This window comes from Lipotes vexillifer, unplaced genomic scaffold, assembly GCF_000442215.2.
Source record: "Lipotes vexillifer unplaced genomic scaffold, Lipotes_vexillifer_v1.1 scaffold144, whole genome shotgun sequence".
NCBI classification, from domain to species: domain Eukaryota; kingdom Metazoa; phylum Chordata; class Mammalia; order Artiodactyla; family Lipotidae; genus Lipotes; species Lipotes vexillifer.
This window is the reverse complement of record NW_006781079.1, coordinates 29,043-47,687: the sequence shown is the minus strand read 5'-3', so window position 1 is coordinate 47,687 and position 18,645 is coordinate 29,043.

The following is an 18,645-nucleotide window of genomic DNA, read 5'->3' as shown; positions in this document are numbered from 1 at the left end:
GCATTGGTGTTTAAGTCTCCTTTAAAAATTTGGCAGAATTCCACAGTAAAATCACCTGGGCCTATAAATTTCTTTTGTGGAGTTTTTAAATTATAAATTGGATTTTCTTAATAGTTACAGCCCTGTTCAAATTATCTACTCCATATTGGTCAAGTTAAAGTACAACAGTTTGTTTTTCAAGGAAACCAGTCCTGTTTCATCTAAGTTGTCAAATTTATGGGTGGATATTCTGTTGATGGCTACAGAGTATGTAGTAATACCCCTTGTTTCATTCCTGATACTGGTAATTTGTGTCTACCCTTTTTTTCTTAGTCTTGCTAAAGTTTAGTCAATTTTATTGTTTTCAAAGAATCAGCTCTTTATTTCACTGATTTTCTCTATTCTTTTTATTTTCAATTTCATTGATTTTTGCCTTTATCACTATTATTTCCTTCCATTTTGTTCTTCTGAGTTTACTTTGCTCTTATTTTTCTAGGTTCTTGAGGCAGAAGTCTAGATTATTGACTTGAGACTTCCTGTTTTCTAACATATACATTTAGTGCTACAGGTTTTTCTCTCAAGACTGCTTTAACTGCATCCCACATACTTTGATATCTCATACTTTCCTTTTCATTCACTTTCATGCAGGTTTTTTGTTTCCCTTGAGATGTCATTTTTGATGCCCAGATTATTTAGCAGTGTGCTATTTTCTAAGTGCTTAGAGATTTTTCTGTTAACTTTCTCTTATTGATGTCAAGTTTGATTCCATTGTGGTCAGACAACATACTTTGCATGATTTAAATTTTTTTAATTCATTAAGGTAAACAAATTTTTTTGTTTCATGTGTTGTTTTGTGGCCCAGAATATATCTATCTTCATACAGTCATCCCTCAGTATCCACAGAGGACTGGTTCCAGAACCCCCCTTCAGATACCAAAATCCACAGATGCTCAAGTCCTGTATATTAAATGGCATGGTATTTGTATATAACCTCATATATCCTCCTGTATACTTTAAGTCATCTCTAGATTACTTATAATGCCTAATACAATGTAATGCCATGTAAATAGTTGTAAATATAATGTAAGTGCTATGTAAATAGTTGCTGGCACACAGCAAATTCAAATTTTGCTTTTTGGAACTTTTGGAAAAAAAATTTTTTAATTTTTGATCTGCAGTTGGTTGAATCTGCAGATGTGAAACCCATGGATATGGAGGGCTGACTGTAAGAATATGCATTTTGCTATCGTTAGGTGGAACGTTCTGTAAATGTTGGTTAGATTCTGTTGGTTGATGGCATTGTTGAGCTCCTACTGATTTGGGGTCTAATTATTCTATATAACATTGAGAGAAGGGTGTTGAAGTCTCTAATTGTTGATTTGTCTATTTCTCCTTTCAGTTTTCTCTTCACCTCTTTTGAAGCTCAGTTATTTGATGCATACACATTAAGGATCCTGTCTTGCTGATGAACTGACCAATTTATCACCCTCTGTATCTGGTAATTTTCTTTGAAGTCTATCTTACCTGATATTAATATAGCCACTCTTGCTTTCCTTTGACTAATGTCTGCATGATGTATCTCTTTTTTATGATTCCTCTTCATTTGTGAAAAATATTTTCATTTCATACAGGATTTGGTGTTTACAATTCTTTTACTTCAGTGCCTGAAAAACATCACACCACTTTCCATCTAGCCTCTCATTTATGATGAGAAATTCACTACCATTCTAATAGTTTTCTTCCTCTGTAAGAAATGTGTTATTTTTTTCTAGCTGGTTTCAAGATGTTTTCTTCATTTTTAGTGTTCAGGAGTTTCATTATAATGTATCCTGGTGTGGATTTCAGTGGGCTTATCATGTTTGGGATACACTCAGCTTTTTGAATCTGTAGGTTTACATCTCTTGCCAAATTTAGGAACTTTTCAGCAATTAATTATTCTAATACTTTTTCAACCCTGCCCTTCTTTGCTTCTTCTTCCAGAACTGCAGTGACACAAATGTTAGATATTTTGTTATACTCTCAAAATTCTTGAGACCCTGTTCATCTTTTTCCCAGTATATTTTCTTCCTGTTGCACAGATTGGGTAATTTCTATTATTCCATCTTATAGTCCAATAATTTCTCTGTTACCTCCAATCTGCTCTTAAGCCCATCTTCTGAACTTTTTCTTTCAGGTACATATTTCTCAGTTCTGAAATTTCCATATGCTTATTCATTACATCTTCTATTTCTTTGCAGAGGCTTTCTAATTTTTCATTTTTCTCAAGTGTGTTCTTTTAGTTCTGGATATCCAGTTGTCCAAGCACCACTTGTATAGACTGTTCTTTTTCAATTGAATAGTCTTGGCATCCTTGTCAAAAATCAATTGATCATATGTAAGTGGGATATTTTTCTGGGCTCTCAGTTCTATTCCACTGATCTATGTTTATACTTATGGCAGTATAACACTGTTTTGTGACTGTTTGTAGCTTGGAACTAAGTATTGAAATCAAGCAGAGTGAGTCCTCCAACTTTCTTTTCCTTTTTCAAGATTGTTTTGACTATTCAGGGTCCTATGAGATTCCAAATGAATTTTAGGATAGGTTTTTCTATTTATGTAAAACACGAATGGTACTTTGATAGGGACTGTATTGAATCTATAGATCACTTTGGATATTACTGTCATCTTAGTAATATTGTCTTCCAATCCATAGCATGGAAAGTCTTTCCATTTATTTAGGTCTCCTTTAATTTCAGCAATGTTTTGCACTTCTCAGTGAACAAGGCTTTTGCCTGCTTGGTTTATTACTGAATATTTTATTATTTTTGATGCTATTGTAAGTGGGATTTTAAAAAATATTTCCTGTTTGAATAGTTCTTTGAAAACGTACATAAATAAAACTGACTTTTGTGTGTTGATTTTGTGTCCTGAAACTTTGCTGAATTCATTTTTAGCTCTAACAATTTTTTTGTGGATTCTAGGGTTGTATAGATTTGAGATAATGTCTGGAGGAAAGAAATAATTTTACTTCTGTTTGAATGTGGATGCTGTTTCTTTTTCTGCCTAATTATTCTGGCTAGAACTGCCAGTACTATGTTGAACAGAAGTGGCAAAAGCTGACATCCTTATCTTGTACTGTTTTTCAGGGAAAAGCTTTCAGTCTTTCACCATAAAGAACAACATTAGTGTGGAGTTTTCATATAAGGCCTTTATCACGTTGAAGAAGTTTTCATCTATTCCTAGTTTACTGAATGTTTTTACCCTGAAAGACTGCTGAATTTTGTCAAGTGCTTTTTCGTCACCAGTTGAAATGATCATGCAGTTTTTATCCTTCATTCTCTGAATGAAGTATATTACAGGATTTTAATATTTTGAAACATCATTGTAAATCTCACTTGGTCATGAGTTACAGCATTTTGGTGAGGATTTTTGCCCCTATATTCATAAGGGATATTAGCCTGTAGTTTTCTTTTCTTGTAGTGTCTTTGTCTGAGACCTCTGTAGTCAGAGCAATGTGTCACAGAATGAGACAAAAAGTGTCCTCTCCAGTATTTTGGAATAGTTTGAGAAAGATTTGTGTTAACTCTTCTTTATATATTTAGTAGATTTAACAAGTGAAGCCATCTCATTGTGAGCTTTTCTCTGTTGGGAGGTTTTTTTAATGACTGCTCCAATAACCTCACTAGTTATAGATCTATCCATAATTTCTATTCTTTCCTGAGTCAGTTGAGATAAACTGTGCATGTCTCAAAATTTGTCCATTTCACCTTGGGTAGCAAATTTGTTGGCATACAGCTGTTAATGTATTCCCTTATAATCCTCTATATTTTTAAAAAATTGATAATAAAGTTTCCAATTTCATTTCTGATTTTAGTAACTTGAGTGTTTTTTTTGTTAGTCAATTTAGATAAAGGTTTGTCAATTTTGTTAATCTTTTTAAGGAACCAGCTTTAGGTTTTGTTGATTTCTCTATCATTTTTCTATTCTCTATTTTGTCTTTGCTCTTTTATTATTTCCTGCCTTCTGCTAGCTTGAGTTTAGTTGGTGCTTCTTTTTCTAGTTACATAGGTTATACAGTTAGGTTATTAATTTAAGTTCTCCCTTAATACATGCATTTACAGCTATAAATTTCCCTCTAAGCACTGTTTTCACCGTATTCCTTAAGTTTTGGTATGTCATGTTTTCATTTCCATTTGTCTCCCAAAGTATTTTCTACTTTGTGATTTTTCTTCTTGACACATTAGTTGTTTAAGAGTGTCCTACTTAGTTTCCACATATTTGTGAATTTTCCAAAGTTCTGTTATTCATTTCTAGTTTCATTCCATTGTGAACAGAAAAGTTACTTTGTAAGATTTCAATCATTTCAAACTTAAGACTTACCTGTGGCCTACCATATGGTCTATCCTGGAGAACGTTCCATGTGCACTTGAGTGGAATATATATTTTGCTGTTGTTGGGTGCTGTGTTCTGTACATATGTTAGGTGAAACTCATTTACAGTGTAGTTCAAGTTCTATATTTCCTTGTTGATCTCCTGTCTGGCTGCCCTATGCAGTATAGAAAGCTGAGTATTGAAGTCACCAACCATTATTGCAGACCTATTTTTCTCTCAATTCTGTCCATTTTTACTCCATATATTTTGGGACTATATTGCTAGGTTATGTTTATATTTATAATTGCTATATATTATTTCTGTAGTGAACCTTTTATAAATATATGTCTTTGTTCATTTTATTATCTTTTCCTAATTTAAAATCTGTTTTGTCTCATGATACAGCCATCCCAACTCTCTTTTGATTACTATTTGTATGAAATATCTTTTTCCATCCTTTTACTTTCAACCTCTTTATGTCCATATTATCTAAAGTGAGTCTCTTGTAGGCAGTATATGTATAGATCTTGGGTTTTTTTTAATCCAAACTGCTAACCTAGGCCTTTTGATTGGGGAGTTTATTCCATTTATATTTAATGTGATTACTGAAAAGGAAGGATTTACTTTTGCCATTTAGCCTTTTGTTTTCTGTGTATATCTTTTGTTCCCCAGTTCCTCCATTACTGCCTTTTAAAATATTTATTGATTTTTTTCTTGTATTTTTTTCACTTTTATCATTTCTTTCATTTTCTATATATTTTTAAGTATTTTCTTAGTGGTTACCATGTTAACATGTTAAGCTTATAAAAATCTACTAACTTAGTTTCAATACTATACAAACACTGTGCTCCTATAATTTTCCATCCCTCTCCCCTTATTTTGTAATTGTCCAAGATTACATCTTTATACAGTGTATGCCCATTAACATAGATGTATATTTTTTGTGTTTGCCTGAAATCATACAGAAAAAGCATAAGTTATAAACCAAACAAAAAGCACAATAATACTGGCTTTTATACAAGCCTCTGTACTAGTGTTCACTTTTCTTTCTTATGGTTTAGAGTTACTATCTAGTGTCCTTTTCAAATCAGCTTGAATTTTTTGTTTTGATTTGGTTTGGTTTTTGGGTTTTTGTAGAGCAGGTCTACTGTTAATGAGCTCTCTCAGATTTTATCTGGTAACATCTTAATTTCTCCCTCATTCTTCAAGAATAATTTGTCAGATATAGAATTCTTAGTTGACAGTTTTTCTTCCAAGACTTAAAATGTGTTATGTCTCTGACTGGTGGCCTCCATGGTTTCTGGTGAGAAATTGGCTGTTAATCTATCTGAGGGTCCCTTGTAGGTAACAAACAATTTCTCACTTGCTGCTTTCAAAATTCCGTCTTTGGGTTTTGACAATTTGGTGTGGATCTTTTTGAGTTTATCCTACTTGGAGTTTGTTGAGTGTCAGGGATGTATAGATTTGTTCGTTTATCAAATTTGGGAAGTTTCTGGATATTATTTCTTGAAATTTTCTCTCTCCCCTCTCCTTCTGCAATTCCCATTATGTGTATGTAAGTAAACCTGATGGTGTCACACAGGTTTTTCAAGCTCTGTTCATCTTTCGTTAATCTTTTCTGTTTGTTCCTCACAATGGGTAACCTCAGTTGAAATATTTCCAAGTGTACAGATTTAATTTTACCTGTTTAAATATGCTGTTGAACCCCTTTAATGAATTTTTCCCTTCGGTTATTGTACTTTGCAGCTCCAAGATTCCTATATGGTTCTCTTCTATAATTTCTCTTTATTGATAATCTTTATTGGTTCAAACATTGTTGACATATTTGTTGACCTAGTTCCTTTCGTTCCATGTCCATGGTTTTCTTTAGCTCTTTATGCATATTTAAGATAGTTGATTTAAAGTCTTTGTGACGGGGCTTCCTCATGGATAGTTGGTAGGCAGGCAGTTTAAAATGCCACAGTACTCTCCTGCCACAAACTAAGGAGCTTCTTTCTTCACCAAATCTTCCAGTTTTGACTAGATTCCAAAGTTTTACAAAAGTTAATTCTGACAGTTTCTGGCAGCCCATTAGTTGCTTTTGAGCAGGTACGATCATGGATTTCCCTTACTCTGTCATTTTTCATACCACAAAGTCTTTTTTAAATTGTATGATTCCATTTATATGAAATATCCACAACAGTTAAAACCACAGAGACACAAGAGTGGTTGTCAGTATCTGGGAAGAGGAGCAAATAGGGAGTGATTGCTTACTGATAAAAATGCTGCAACTAGATAGAGGTGATGGTTGCACAACACTGTGAATGTATTAAATGCCACTGAATTGTACATATTAAAATGGCTAACTGGGCTTCCCTGGTGGTGCAGTGGTTGAGAGTCCACCTGCTGATGCAGGGGACACGGGTTTGTGCCCTGATCCAGGAAGTTCCCACATGCTGCAGAGCGGCTGGGCCCGTGAGCCATGGCCGCTGAGCCTGCGCATCCGGAGCCTGTGCTCTGCAACGGGAGAGGCCACAACAGTGAGAGGCCTGCATAACGCAAACAAAAACAAAAACAAAAACAAAAAAATCAAAAAAAAGAAAACAAAAAAAAAGTCTAACTTTATGTTATGTGAATTTCACATCAACAAAAAATTTTAAAGTCACTTTTAAGGAGATGTGTTTCCAAGGGCACTTTCCATATCCTAGTAGATGGCCCAGACTAATACTTTGAACAAACTGGAAAGAGATTATTCACAGGGCTCTCATGATCTTACAAACACTGAATATCATCAGAATCTTCCTCATGTTCCTTACACTTCCTGGTGTCAAAACTCTGACGTGGAGTCAGGCTCCATATGGGCTTAGCACATTGAAGCTTCCTACATGTCACTTGTATCTATGGCCTTTCTCCCTCTATCAGTCTTCTTGACACTGAACAAATCCAGAGTTTCACATTCACTGTATTTAAGGGTTCTCTCCACCCCTGTGAATTTTTACTTGTGTACTCTCTGATGCTTGTGAATTTTGACTAAAGGTTTTTCCACACTCATAACATTTGTGGGGTGCTATGGACTAAATTGTTGTCAAAATTCAACGTGTCAAAATTCACGTTGACCCTTATTCTCAATGTGTCTATATGTGGAGATATGGCATGCAAGGGATAAGGTTAAATGAGGTCAGAAAGGTAGGGCCCTGATAGGGTTGGTACTTTATAAGAAGAGACCAGAGCTTACTGTCTTTCTGATGCTGCTGTGTGAGCACACAGCAAGAAGGCAGCAGTATGAAAGCCAGGAAGAGAGCCCTCACCAGGAACCAAATCAGCCAGTACCCTAATTTTAACTTCCCAGCTTTGAAAACTGTGAGAAATAAATTTCTGTTGTTTAAGTCACCAGTTGATGGTATTTTGTTATGGTAGCCCTAGCAGACTAATACAGATTTTGGTACTGACAGTGGGCTGCTGCTGTAACAAATTCCTAAAACTGTGGACATGGCTTTGAAACTGTATGAAGGGTAGAGATGGGAAGAATTTTGTGGTGCATGCTAGAAAAATACTGTATGTTCATGTCAGAAGGACATGAATTTTGAAGGGCCGGGTGTGGAATGCCATGGAGTGAATTATGTCCCACAAAATTATGTTGAAGTCTTAACCCCAATTTGGTTGTATTTAGAGATGGGGCCTCTAAGGAAGTATTGAGGCTAAGTGAGGTCATAAGGGTGGGGCCCTGATCCAATAGGAATGGTGCCTCATAAGAGGAAGAGATACCAGAACTCTGTCTCTGCCATATGAACACACAGCAAGAAGCCAGCCATCTACAAGCCAGGAAGAATCCTCACCAGAAACTGAATTGGCTGCACCTGGATCTTAGATTTTTCCAGCCCCCAGAACTGTGACAAAATAAAATTTCTGTTGTTTAGGTCGCCTAGTGTGTGATACTTTTTTATGGCAGCCCTAGCAGTGTAATACAGAGGGTTTCTCTCCAGTATAAACTTCCTGATGCTGAATAAGATTTGCAATTTGACAAAAGCCTTTCCCACACTTATCACATCCATAGAGTTTCTCACCAGTGGGGATTCTGTGGTGGTAATGATGGTAGAAGCTGTGGCTGAAGCACTCCCTATAGATACTACATTTGTATGGCTTTTTTCCCATGCTGTAACTTCTTTGGTGCTGGCCAAGTTGTAAGTTCAAACAGAAGCCCCTCCCACATTTATCACATCTGTAGGGCTTCTCTCTGAAGTAGATTCTTTGGTGTTGGGTTAGATATAAGCTATAGATAAAGGATTTCCCACACACCTTACACTCATAGGGCTTCTCCCTATAAGTCTGTAAGTTTGCCTATGTGGAACAAGGTATGAGTTCTAACTAAAGGCTATCTATCTCACACTTAACAGATTTTTAAGTTTCTCTCCCAAATGGATGCTCTGGTGCTGAAACAGATTTGAGATGGATTTAAATCCTTTCTTTTCCTACACTGTTACATCCATAGGGTTTCTCTCCAGTGTGAAATCTCTAATGCTGAAGATTAGAATTTTGACTGAAGCTTTTCAAATATTCAGTACACTTGTAAAGTTTCTCTCCAGTATGAATCCTCTGATAGTAAGTTTTGAGCTATCAATGAAGCATTTACTTCCATTATCACACACATAGGGTTTCTCACCAAAATGAATTTTCTGATGTTGCCCGAGTTCATAATTGAATCTGAAGCCTCTGCCATAAATGACACAATTGTGGGTTCTTCTTCCTGAAGTATCACTCTCCTTGTAGGAAAGTCTGAGTTTAGACTGATGTTGCGCCTACACTCATCAAATCCCTTGGTTCTTGTTCCTGCAGAATTTGGGGAGGCATGGTCACTTGCCAGAAATACAAGAGAATTCCTCAGGGAGGGTCTTGGAGGAATCTAACCTGAGCCAATGTTACAAGCTTTCCCCAAATCAGGCTCCCAAGGACCATGCCTCAAGACCATCCCCAGTACCAAGAAGGAACCATTATCTGAGATTTCTTCTCTCACAAAATAAGATGGTTTGTCTCCATCTTTATTGCAGAATTGCCTGTTTTGATTTAGGTTGTATACATGAATTTTCTCCTATTCAACATTAGTCCACTGAAGGCAGAGACTATGATGTTTCTGTCCTGAAGTTCTTTCTAATTACGCAAAGGAGGTCTTGCTTTTGGGCGCAATGTGCCTGATACCAAAGTAATTCAGATAAAGTCCAGAGTGGCTCATCAGCCGATTGGCAAGCTAGCACTGTGGCCACATGTAGCTGCCTCTATCCCAGTCTAAGAAAGCAAGCAGGTGATGGCTCTGGGGTGTTCATTCCAGTCACTTCCCAACTGCTAATCCTTGTAACCTCATCATCAAATCACAGACCATGAGCTTCCCCAACAAGGAACAGAAAGTCAAGTGAGAGAGAGAATATGGGGGCCCAATCAGCAATACTCTGTCTTCCTCTCTGTCCCTCTGGGGACACTGCATGGGTCTCCAAGTTAGATGTCAGGGGTGGGGCTAGCACAGAGACCCTAGCCCCAGAAGTGGTGGAGGGCACTGCTAGAGGGCTGGCAAGGGAGAACTATGCAGGTTAGCCTCCCACAAGCTTTGATATGTTGTATTTCCATCATCACTCTGTTCTAATTTCTCTTACAGTTTCTTCTTTGATGTAAGGATTAGTAAACAGTGTGTTGTTTAATTTCCAATATTTTAAATTTATATTATTGTTGACTTCTAATACAATTCTCTTGAGTCATAGAATATACTTTGTATTCTTTAAATCTTTTTAAATTTATTAAGACTTCCTTTATAGACCCCCCCATGTAGTCTGTCTTGGTGAGCATACCAAATGTACTTGAAAAGAATGTGTATTCTACAGTTGTAGGGTGCAGTGTTCTATAATTATCAACCAGGATAACACAGTTGCCAGTTTTCTTCAGATCATCTATGTCTTTACTAATTTTTTACCTAGTTGTTCTATCAATTACTCAAAAGGGGGCCTTTTTCTCCCTTTAATTCTGACAATTATTTTGAATCTTTGTTATTTTGAACAATTATATACACACATAACTCTTATGTCCTCCTGATGAAGTGACTCCTTTATCATTCCGAAATGGTCTTCTTTCCCTCTGTCTTGAAGTTGATTTTATCTGATAGCTGATAGTGAGTGCTATGTTTTCCTTTCCTCATTGGGCATAGTTAATGTAGAGACTTTAAAGTCTTTGTCTGATAATTTCATCCACAGGGTGAATTATGGTATGTAAACTATATATCAAAAAAAATTAAAATTTAAAAGATGAGTAAGATTCAGAATAGTTGAGGAAAAAGCAGAGGGCTAAGAATCAAGATGAGGCATGTAGGGAGGAAGGGAACACAGATGCCATGAGCAGGAGAGGGAGAAAGCCTATGATATGGGTAGGGTAAAACATCTGGCAGGAGGGAAAGGTAAGCTAGTGGTAGAACAGAGAGCAGAGGTGTTAGAGCATCTTGTGGATGGTTTTGAAAGCAGACAAAAGAACACAGATACTGTACTATAGAGTTGTAGCTCATGATTTAAAACACTCATGTCTCTTCACTTGGCCATATTTTGTGGTAAGTCCAAAATTCATTTCATGAACAAAATTTCCTACAGAAATAGGTTCTCAAACATTGAGAACAGGTTAAATTTCCAATGACTGAGAAACAGTGGGATGGAATAGTGAAAATCTGTGAATATTTTTAACCTGTAGAGTCATTGATTTCAATATGAATGTTTGTGGTTTCTTCACTTTAAAGGTATGACAGTGGGGTAGTCACTAGTTTTAATACACTACAATTTTATCATTAAAATCAGTCAGATGCACACAGACCAAAAATATTAATTAAATTCAAGTGATAGGAATAATTGAAATGTCTATCAATAGATAAATGAATAAACAAAATGTCTCATAGCCATACAATGGAATACTATTCAACCTTAAAGAAGAATGAAATATTACTGATTTGGGCTACAATGCAGATGAATCTTGAAAATATGATGATAAGTGAAAGAAAACAGACACAAAAGACCACATATTATATGAGTACATTTATATGAAACATCCAGAACAACCAAATCTATAAAAATAGATTAGTGGTTGTCAAGAGCTGGGGGAGGGGAGAATGCGGAGTGACTCCTAAGGCGTGCAGGGTTTCTTTGGTGTGGGGGTGGGTCTGAAAACATTATGGAATTAGATAGTGGTGAATGTTGCACAACTTTGTGAATATATTAAAATCTACTGAATTGTACTCTTTAAAAGGGCAAATTTTATTGGAAATGAATTATATGTCAATGAAAACTTTTCAAAATATTTAATTCCAGTGATAGGTAAACCCCTAAAAAAGTTAGAAGTCTTATAAGAATGGAGGCTGTGCTATAGGTAACACTGTCTGTAAACCATTAAAGGCTCCTGCACACAGCAGACATTCAAAATAATTTTTTGAGATTAAATAAAAGAGTGCTAATTTCCTACTAGTTAATAGCCTCTAGGTACAACCCCCTTCTATGTCACAACTCTAATGCGTATTCCAATTTCTCCTCTCAGGTAAAAGCCCTTAGGAAAAAATGCCTAAATGTCATGATGTATATATAGGTCAGAATATTCTATATAATTCAGAACTGACATATAACAAAATACCTGAAAATGCAATTTAAAGAACCCTAAAATATATAATTTCTATGCCTCAAATAACAAACATAAAAACAAACAAACCCCTTTGTTCTTTTGTACTTTCAAAGTAAGTTAAGATTGGGTCCATTTATGAAACAGCTATGTTATAAGTGTCTTACATTTGCAGATACGGAAACTTCATCTTAAAAAACAAATCTACTCAGATGCTCATGCCCTGGAATCAATTTTTCATGAATGAATAAAAGAAAAAAATGTATACTGAGAAATGTTGGTCATAGATAGGATAAGGTTCAGGGTGTGCTAAGGATCCCACAGGAAGTGGCAGAATAGGGACAGGAAAAGTAATGTTCCACTTTGGCCAAGAATGCTTCTCTATTAACATCAGAAATGGTAAAGTGAAACATACAAAAGAAAAGCCCCCCCCCCCAACATTCTGAATTGCATGCACTACATAAACATTTTCTCTCAAAGGTATAAAAGATTTAACAACTGAGGGACATACAGCCCTCAACGATATCTGATAACATCAAAACCAATCATTTTTAACTGATACAGTAACAGACAAATATCCACTATATGAGTTCAGTATTAAGATCAAGTTCAGGTCTTACAAAAAAATTCTACACTTGCCATAGTTTTAGGACAGGCAAAGCAAAACTTAATTAGCCCAACTGACACTATTTTTGGTAATTGATATAATCAGCATAAGCATCCCACCTGGCATCTGTTTAGGCGGTCAGTAAATGTTAACTCCGTTTGATTACGTCATGTTCACAATATGCCTAGTCTCACGAATTAGAAAATCTTCCCTTCAGGACATACATTCATTCAATTACTATTTATGGCAAATTCCTTCTCAGAATCCTTCAAAACCGAACTTGTTCCAGGTTCAAGTCCACACTCCTCAGCCTGGCTTTCAGGATTCTGGCTGAACTACTTCCATCCAGGCTCAGAGCGGGTGAAAGCAAAGCCTTCAGGGGCAAGGCAAGTAATGAATGAATCAGGCACCTCAGCCATGGGGTTAAGGGGCACAAGGGGGTGTGACTACACCATGGAGATGCCATTTGGCTTCAGCTACTTGTCATACACACCAAGAGTGTGGACTCAGGACTTAGGTGTAATCTTCCAATTTTTAAGTGTGGAAAACCCAAATATAAAGCATGGGGAGAGCAAACTAAATCTACCTATGAATCACCAGCAGACAGCAGATCAGCATCCTCACCTCTAAACAGAGAAAAATGATGTGACGAAAGGCCACTGACTGCTCCAAGCTTCCCATATGATGAGGGACAGTCTGCAGGTCACCTGCTCTCTGAGACATGCTAGGCTTCCAGCCACATTCCCACAGGAATGCATTCCCTCAGCTCTTCAACTAGCCAAATCTGTCAGGAGCAGCTCAGGCAGCTTCTTCCTTGAAAGCCTTCCTTTACTTTTTTAGGCCTTGGGAATCACTGGGCACATAAGCATGATTGTGTTTTAACTGTGTTGATTAACACTTTACTACTTGATGAATGCATAGGTCATGAATGGAGCAGAGGAGTCTGAGAAAAGGCTCCAGGTAAGATGAACTACACCTCCAAGATCAGGGCTAGGTACCAACAAGGCGGCTCCAAGACAAGAAAAGGCAATGGGTCCATCCTGCAAGAGCTAGGAAGAAATTTCAGGACTCACCTCATCCCTGGTTGTCAGGAGCCCTGGGGCCATATTCTTGATCTGCTGAGTGCTCTTCCTAGACAAGAGTCCAGTTGCAGAGGCAGAGCTGCGGAAAAAGAAGAGAAGTGAAGGGGTGCTTGGGAGAAGTACCCTTCTATCCAGCCTCCAAGTTCAGCACAGGCAAGAAGGAGGTAAGGAAGGCAGGTTGCAGAGGGCATCAGAGCCATCCATTCTTAACCAATGTCCTGTAAATAAGGCCCCCAGAGCTGGGCCAGCAGCAGGTTTAGTCCCAATCTCCAGTTGGGAAATGAAGTCCACAGCCCCAGCAGCTGGATGAGACTCTATTAAGTCACTGTGTGGACTCTATTAAGAGGAAAGGGCCTCATAGTGCCCACAGATGAGCATTCACATTGAGAAATAAAGTGACCTATCATAGTGAAAATAGAAGCTCCCCATCCACATCAGCCCTGAGGCCAAAGGACAAGGCCTAGGAAATTCAAAACAGAAAGACCACTACAGCTCAGGACAGAATGTAGATTTGGGGGACGGGGGGACTTGAAGCACAGTAAAAGCCATAACCTGGCTGCACCTTCCCCTTCACATATATACCCAAGATTTGAAATGTGACTTGAAATTTAAGAATGGGCAGTCATAAAATACCCTAGGTCTTCAACAAGTCAATTTCATGACAATTTTTTTTTTTTTTTTTTTTTTTTTTTTTTTTTTTTGGTGGTCTGCGGGCCTCTCACTATTGTGGCCTCTCCCGTTGCAGAGCACAGGCGCCGGGCGCGCAGGCTCAGCGGCCATGGCCCACGGGCCCAGCTGCTCCGTGGCATGTGGGATCTTCCCAGACTGGGGCACGAACCCGTGTCCCCTGCATCAGCAGGCAGACTCTCAACCACTGCACCACCAGGGAAGCCCCCATGACAAAATTTTTAAAAGGAGAGATTGTCCTTAATGCAAATCCACTTTAGAGATAAACCATTCTTCAGATGTCATCTATTAGCCTTGACTGACTAGTCTGCACAAATGAACTGAAGAACATTTTGGGGACTATGAAGGCCAATTCAAATGAACTGGGTATTAGATGATGTTAGATAATTATTGTGAATATTGTTAGGTAGGATCATGATATTCTGGATATAGAGAAAAACAAGTCACAATTAGAAATGATGCTGAAGTACTGAGGGCGAACTGACATAATTTGCAATTTTTTAAAAATAGGAAGATTTCAACAAGTTAATAGCATAAAAAGAGGGAGGTCTTATGGAATAAAAGGAAGACTTAAGTGACACAGCAATCAAATACAATGTGTGGACCTTGTTTAGACATTTTGGAGGCAATCAAGTAAATATGAACACTGATAAGATATTAGATGACATTAAACAATCAGTATTAATTTTGTTAGGATTAGGCTAAAAATGGGCTGTGCTGATACTCTCTGCAAATAATTGTGGCTATATAATAAAAAGTGCAAATTCTACAACTAACATCGTATTTAATGTTGAGAAACTAGATGCTGTCCACTAAGATCAAAAACAAGGCAAGAATGTCACCTTTCACCACTCCTATTCAACACCATGCTGGAATTCCAAGCTAATGTAAGACGATAAGAAAGGGAAATAAAAGGTATACTGATTGGGAAGGAAGAAATAAAACTGTCTTTGTCTGCAGATGACCTGACTGTCTATGCAGAAAATCCCAAAGAATCAACAAGAAATTTCTAGACCAAGTGATATATCAAAGCTGCAGGATACAAGGTAAAAATCAACTGCTTTCCTATACCAGCCATGAACAGATGGATTTTGAAATCAACAACATTAGCAACCAGAAAAATGAAATACTTAGGTATAAATCTTTTAAAATTTTTCATATAAGATCTATATGGGGAAAACTACAAAACTCTGCTGAAAAAAAAATCAAAGATCTAATAAAATGGATAGTCCATATTATGGATAGGGAGACCTGATATTGTTAAGATGTCAGTTCTTCCCAACTTGATCTATACATTCAATCCATTAAAATCCCAGCAAGTTATTTTGAAGATATCAACAAGCTGGTTCTAAAGTTTATACAGAAAGGCAAGGGCCCAGAAGAGCCAACACAATACTGAAGAACAACAAAGTCAGAAGACTGACGTGACCAGATTTTGCAACTTACTATAAAGCTACAGGAATTAAGAAAGTGTGGTATTGGCAAAAAATAAATTTAAAAAATAGACAAATGGATCAATGGAACAGAATAGAGAGCACAGAAATAGACTCACATAAATAAAGTCAACTGAGCAAGGAAAATTTAATGGAGAAAGGACTATCTTTTCAATAAATGGCAGTACTGGAACAACTGAACATCCACATACACAGACCTTATACCTCCCACAAAAATTAACTCAAAATGGATAGCAGGGACTTCCCTCGTGGAGCAGTGGTTAAGAATCCTCCTGCCAATGCAGGAGACACGGGTTTGAGCCCTGGTCTAGGAAGATCCCACATGCTGCGGAGCAACTAAGCCTGTGCGCCACAACTACTGAGTCTGCGCTCTAGAGCCCGCAAGCCACAACTACTGAGCCTGCATGCCGCAACTACTGAAGCCTGTGTGCCTAGAGCCTGTGCTCCAGAACAAGAGAAGCCACCACCGTAAGAAGCCTGCGCACTGCAACGAAGACCCAACACAGCCATTAATTAATTAATTAATTGATTGATTTTTTTTAAATGAATAGCAGAGCTAAAGGTAAGATATGAAACTATAAAACTCCTAGAAAATAACATGGGAGAAAATTTAGGTGACCAGGGACTTAGCAGTGTCTCCAGTTATAACACCAAAAACACAACCAGTGAAAGAAAAATATTGATAAGGTGGATTCTGTTAGGATTAAAAGATTTCTGTTCTGCAAAAGGTACTGACAAGAAAATAAAAAGCCAAATCATAGACTGGAAAAAATACATGAAGGAAAAAAATGACAGAGTGGAACAGAAAAACAATCATAATCACAGTTAAAAAAACTTGATACACCTCTCAGTAAATGAAAAAGCAAACTAACAGTAAAGAAGAAAAACAGAAGTTTTAAAAAATACTATCAGGCAGTATTGATCAAATTGACATTTATAGAATGCTAAACCCTGCAAGTGTAAAAGGGGCACAAAGAATATTAACCAAGGAAAATGAAGTTCCAAGGCATATAAAACAAGTCACCAATTTCAAAGGACTGAAACTTAAAAAGAGTATGTTCTTTGCCCAAGATGGAATTAAAGTAGGAATCAGTAAAGCAACACTGGTCTAAAGGAGATATGGATGGAAGAAAAAATTCCATGGGACATTTAGAAATACTTTTAACTGAATGATTCTAATAAACACAACATATCGAAACATATGACAACTAACCAAATTTGTGATATAGATCTATTACAGGTGTACTGTGTCCCCTATGAAATTCATATGTGAATTCATAACCTCCAGTGCCTTAGAATGTGATTATATTTTTAGATAGGTCTTCAAAGAGGTAATTAGGTTAAAATGGCATTATTAGGGTGGGCCCTAATCCAATATAACTGGTGTCCTTATAAGAGGAAATTTGAACACAGACAGGTCCAGAGGGAAGCCCATGTAAACAGGGAGAAGACAGCCAGCTACAAGCCAAAGAAGGGCTTCAGAAGAAACCAACACTGCCAACACCTTGATCTTTAACTTCTAGCCTCCAGAATTGAGAGAAAATCAATCTCTGTCGTTTAAGCCACCCAGTCTGTGGTGCATTATTATGGCAATTCTAGCAATAAACACAGCAGCTAAGGCAGTTCTTAAAGGGAAACTTATAGCTTTAAATGAATACACCAGAAAAGTTTTAATTTAAAAAAACAACTCCAGCTCCCACCTTAAGATGCTAGGAAATGAAAAGGAAAAAAAAAAAAGAAAATAATAAAGAGGAAAAAATATCAATGAAATATAAATGAAACTCCAAAGAAAATTAAAAAGCCAAAGGTTGATTATTTGCAAATATTAAAATTGCTAAACCCCAGGCCTGAAACTATAAAACTCCTAGAAGGAAACATAGGGGAGAAGCTTCATGACATTGGAATAGGCAATAATTTCTTGGATATAACACGAAAAGCGCAAGCAACAAAAGCAAAAATAGACAAATGAGACTACATTAAACTTAAAAACTTCTGTGCAGCAAGGGGAACAAACAACAAAGTGAAAAGGCAATTTATGGAATGAGAAAAAATCGATGCAAACCGTGTATCAGATAAAGGATTAATATCCCGAATATATAAAGAACTCCAGCTCACTAACAAAAAACATATATCCAGACTAAAAAATGGACTAAGGACTTAAGTAAACAGCATATGGCCAACAGCATATGAAAAGACACTAAGCATTACAAATTATCAGGGAAATACAAATCAATACGAAAATGAGATAGCACCTCTACCCATTAAAATGGCCATTATTTAAAAAACTAAAAACAACACACACACACAGACAAAATAACAAGTTTTGGCAAGGATGTGGAGAAACTGAAATCCTAGTGCACTGTATAGACACTGTGGAAAACACTATGAAGGTTCTTTGACTTGAATGGAATTGAATAAGAAATCAGTAACAATAAGTTATCTAAAAAAATCCCAAATAGCTGGAAATTAATTAGAGATTGGGCAGAAAAAAGCTGGACTATCAAACATAGAAAACTCTCTTGATGATTTCCATTCTAAAGGAGAACACAGAGATGAAGTAATAACTGAAGGAGGAAATGATGAGCCTTCTCTGCTCAAAACCCTGCAGTGGGTCCCAATCACCACAAAAAAAGGTCCACACCTATTATCTTGGCACCCACGGTCTACCCCAATAATAGTCTAACCCCCTTTTCCATTTGAGTTTCCATCAGTCCTCCTGCAAACCTTTCCAGGCAGAAAGGACAACCCCTCATATCCTCACAGTTGGGTGCCAATCAGTGACCCATGAGGAGCAGACAAGGTGCCCGTCCCTCAAAGCACCATCTCAAAACCAGTGGGACAAACAGGATGTACCATGCAAGCCCTGGAATCCTCACGT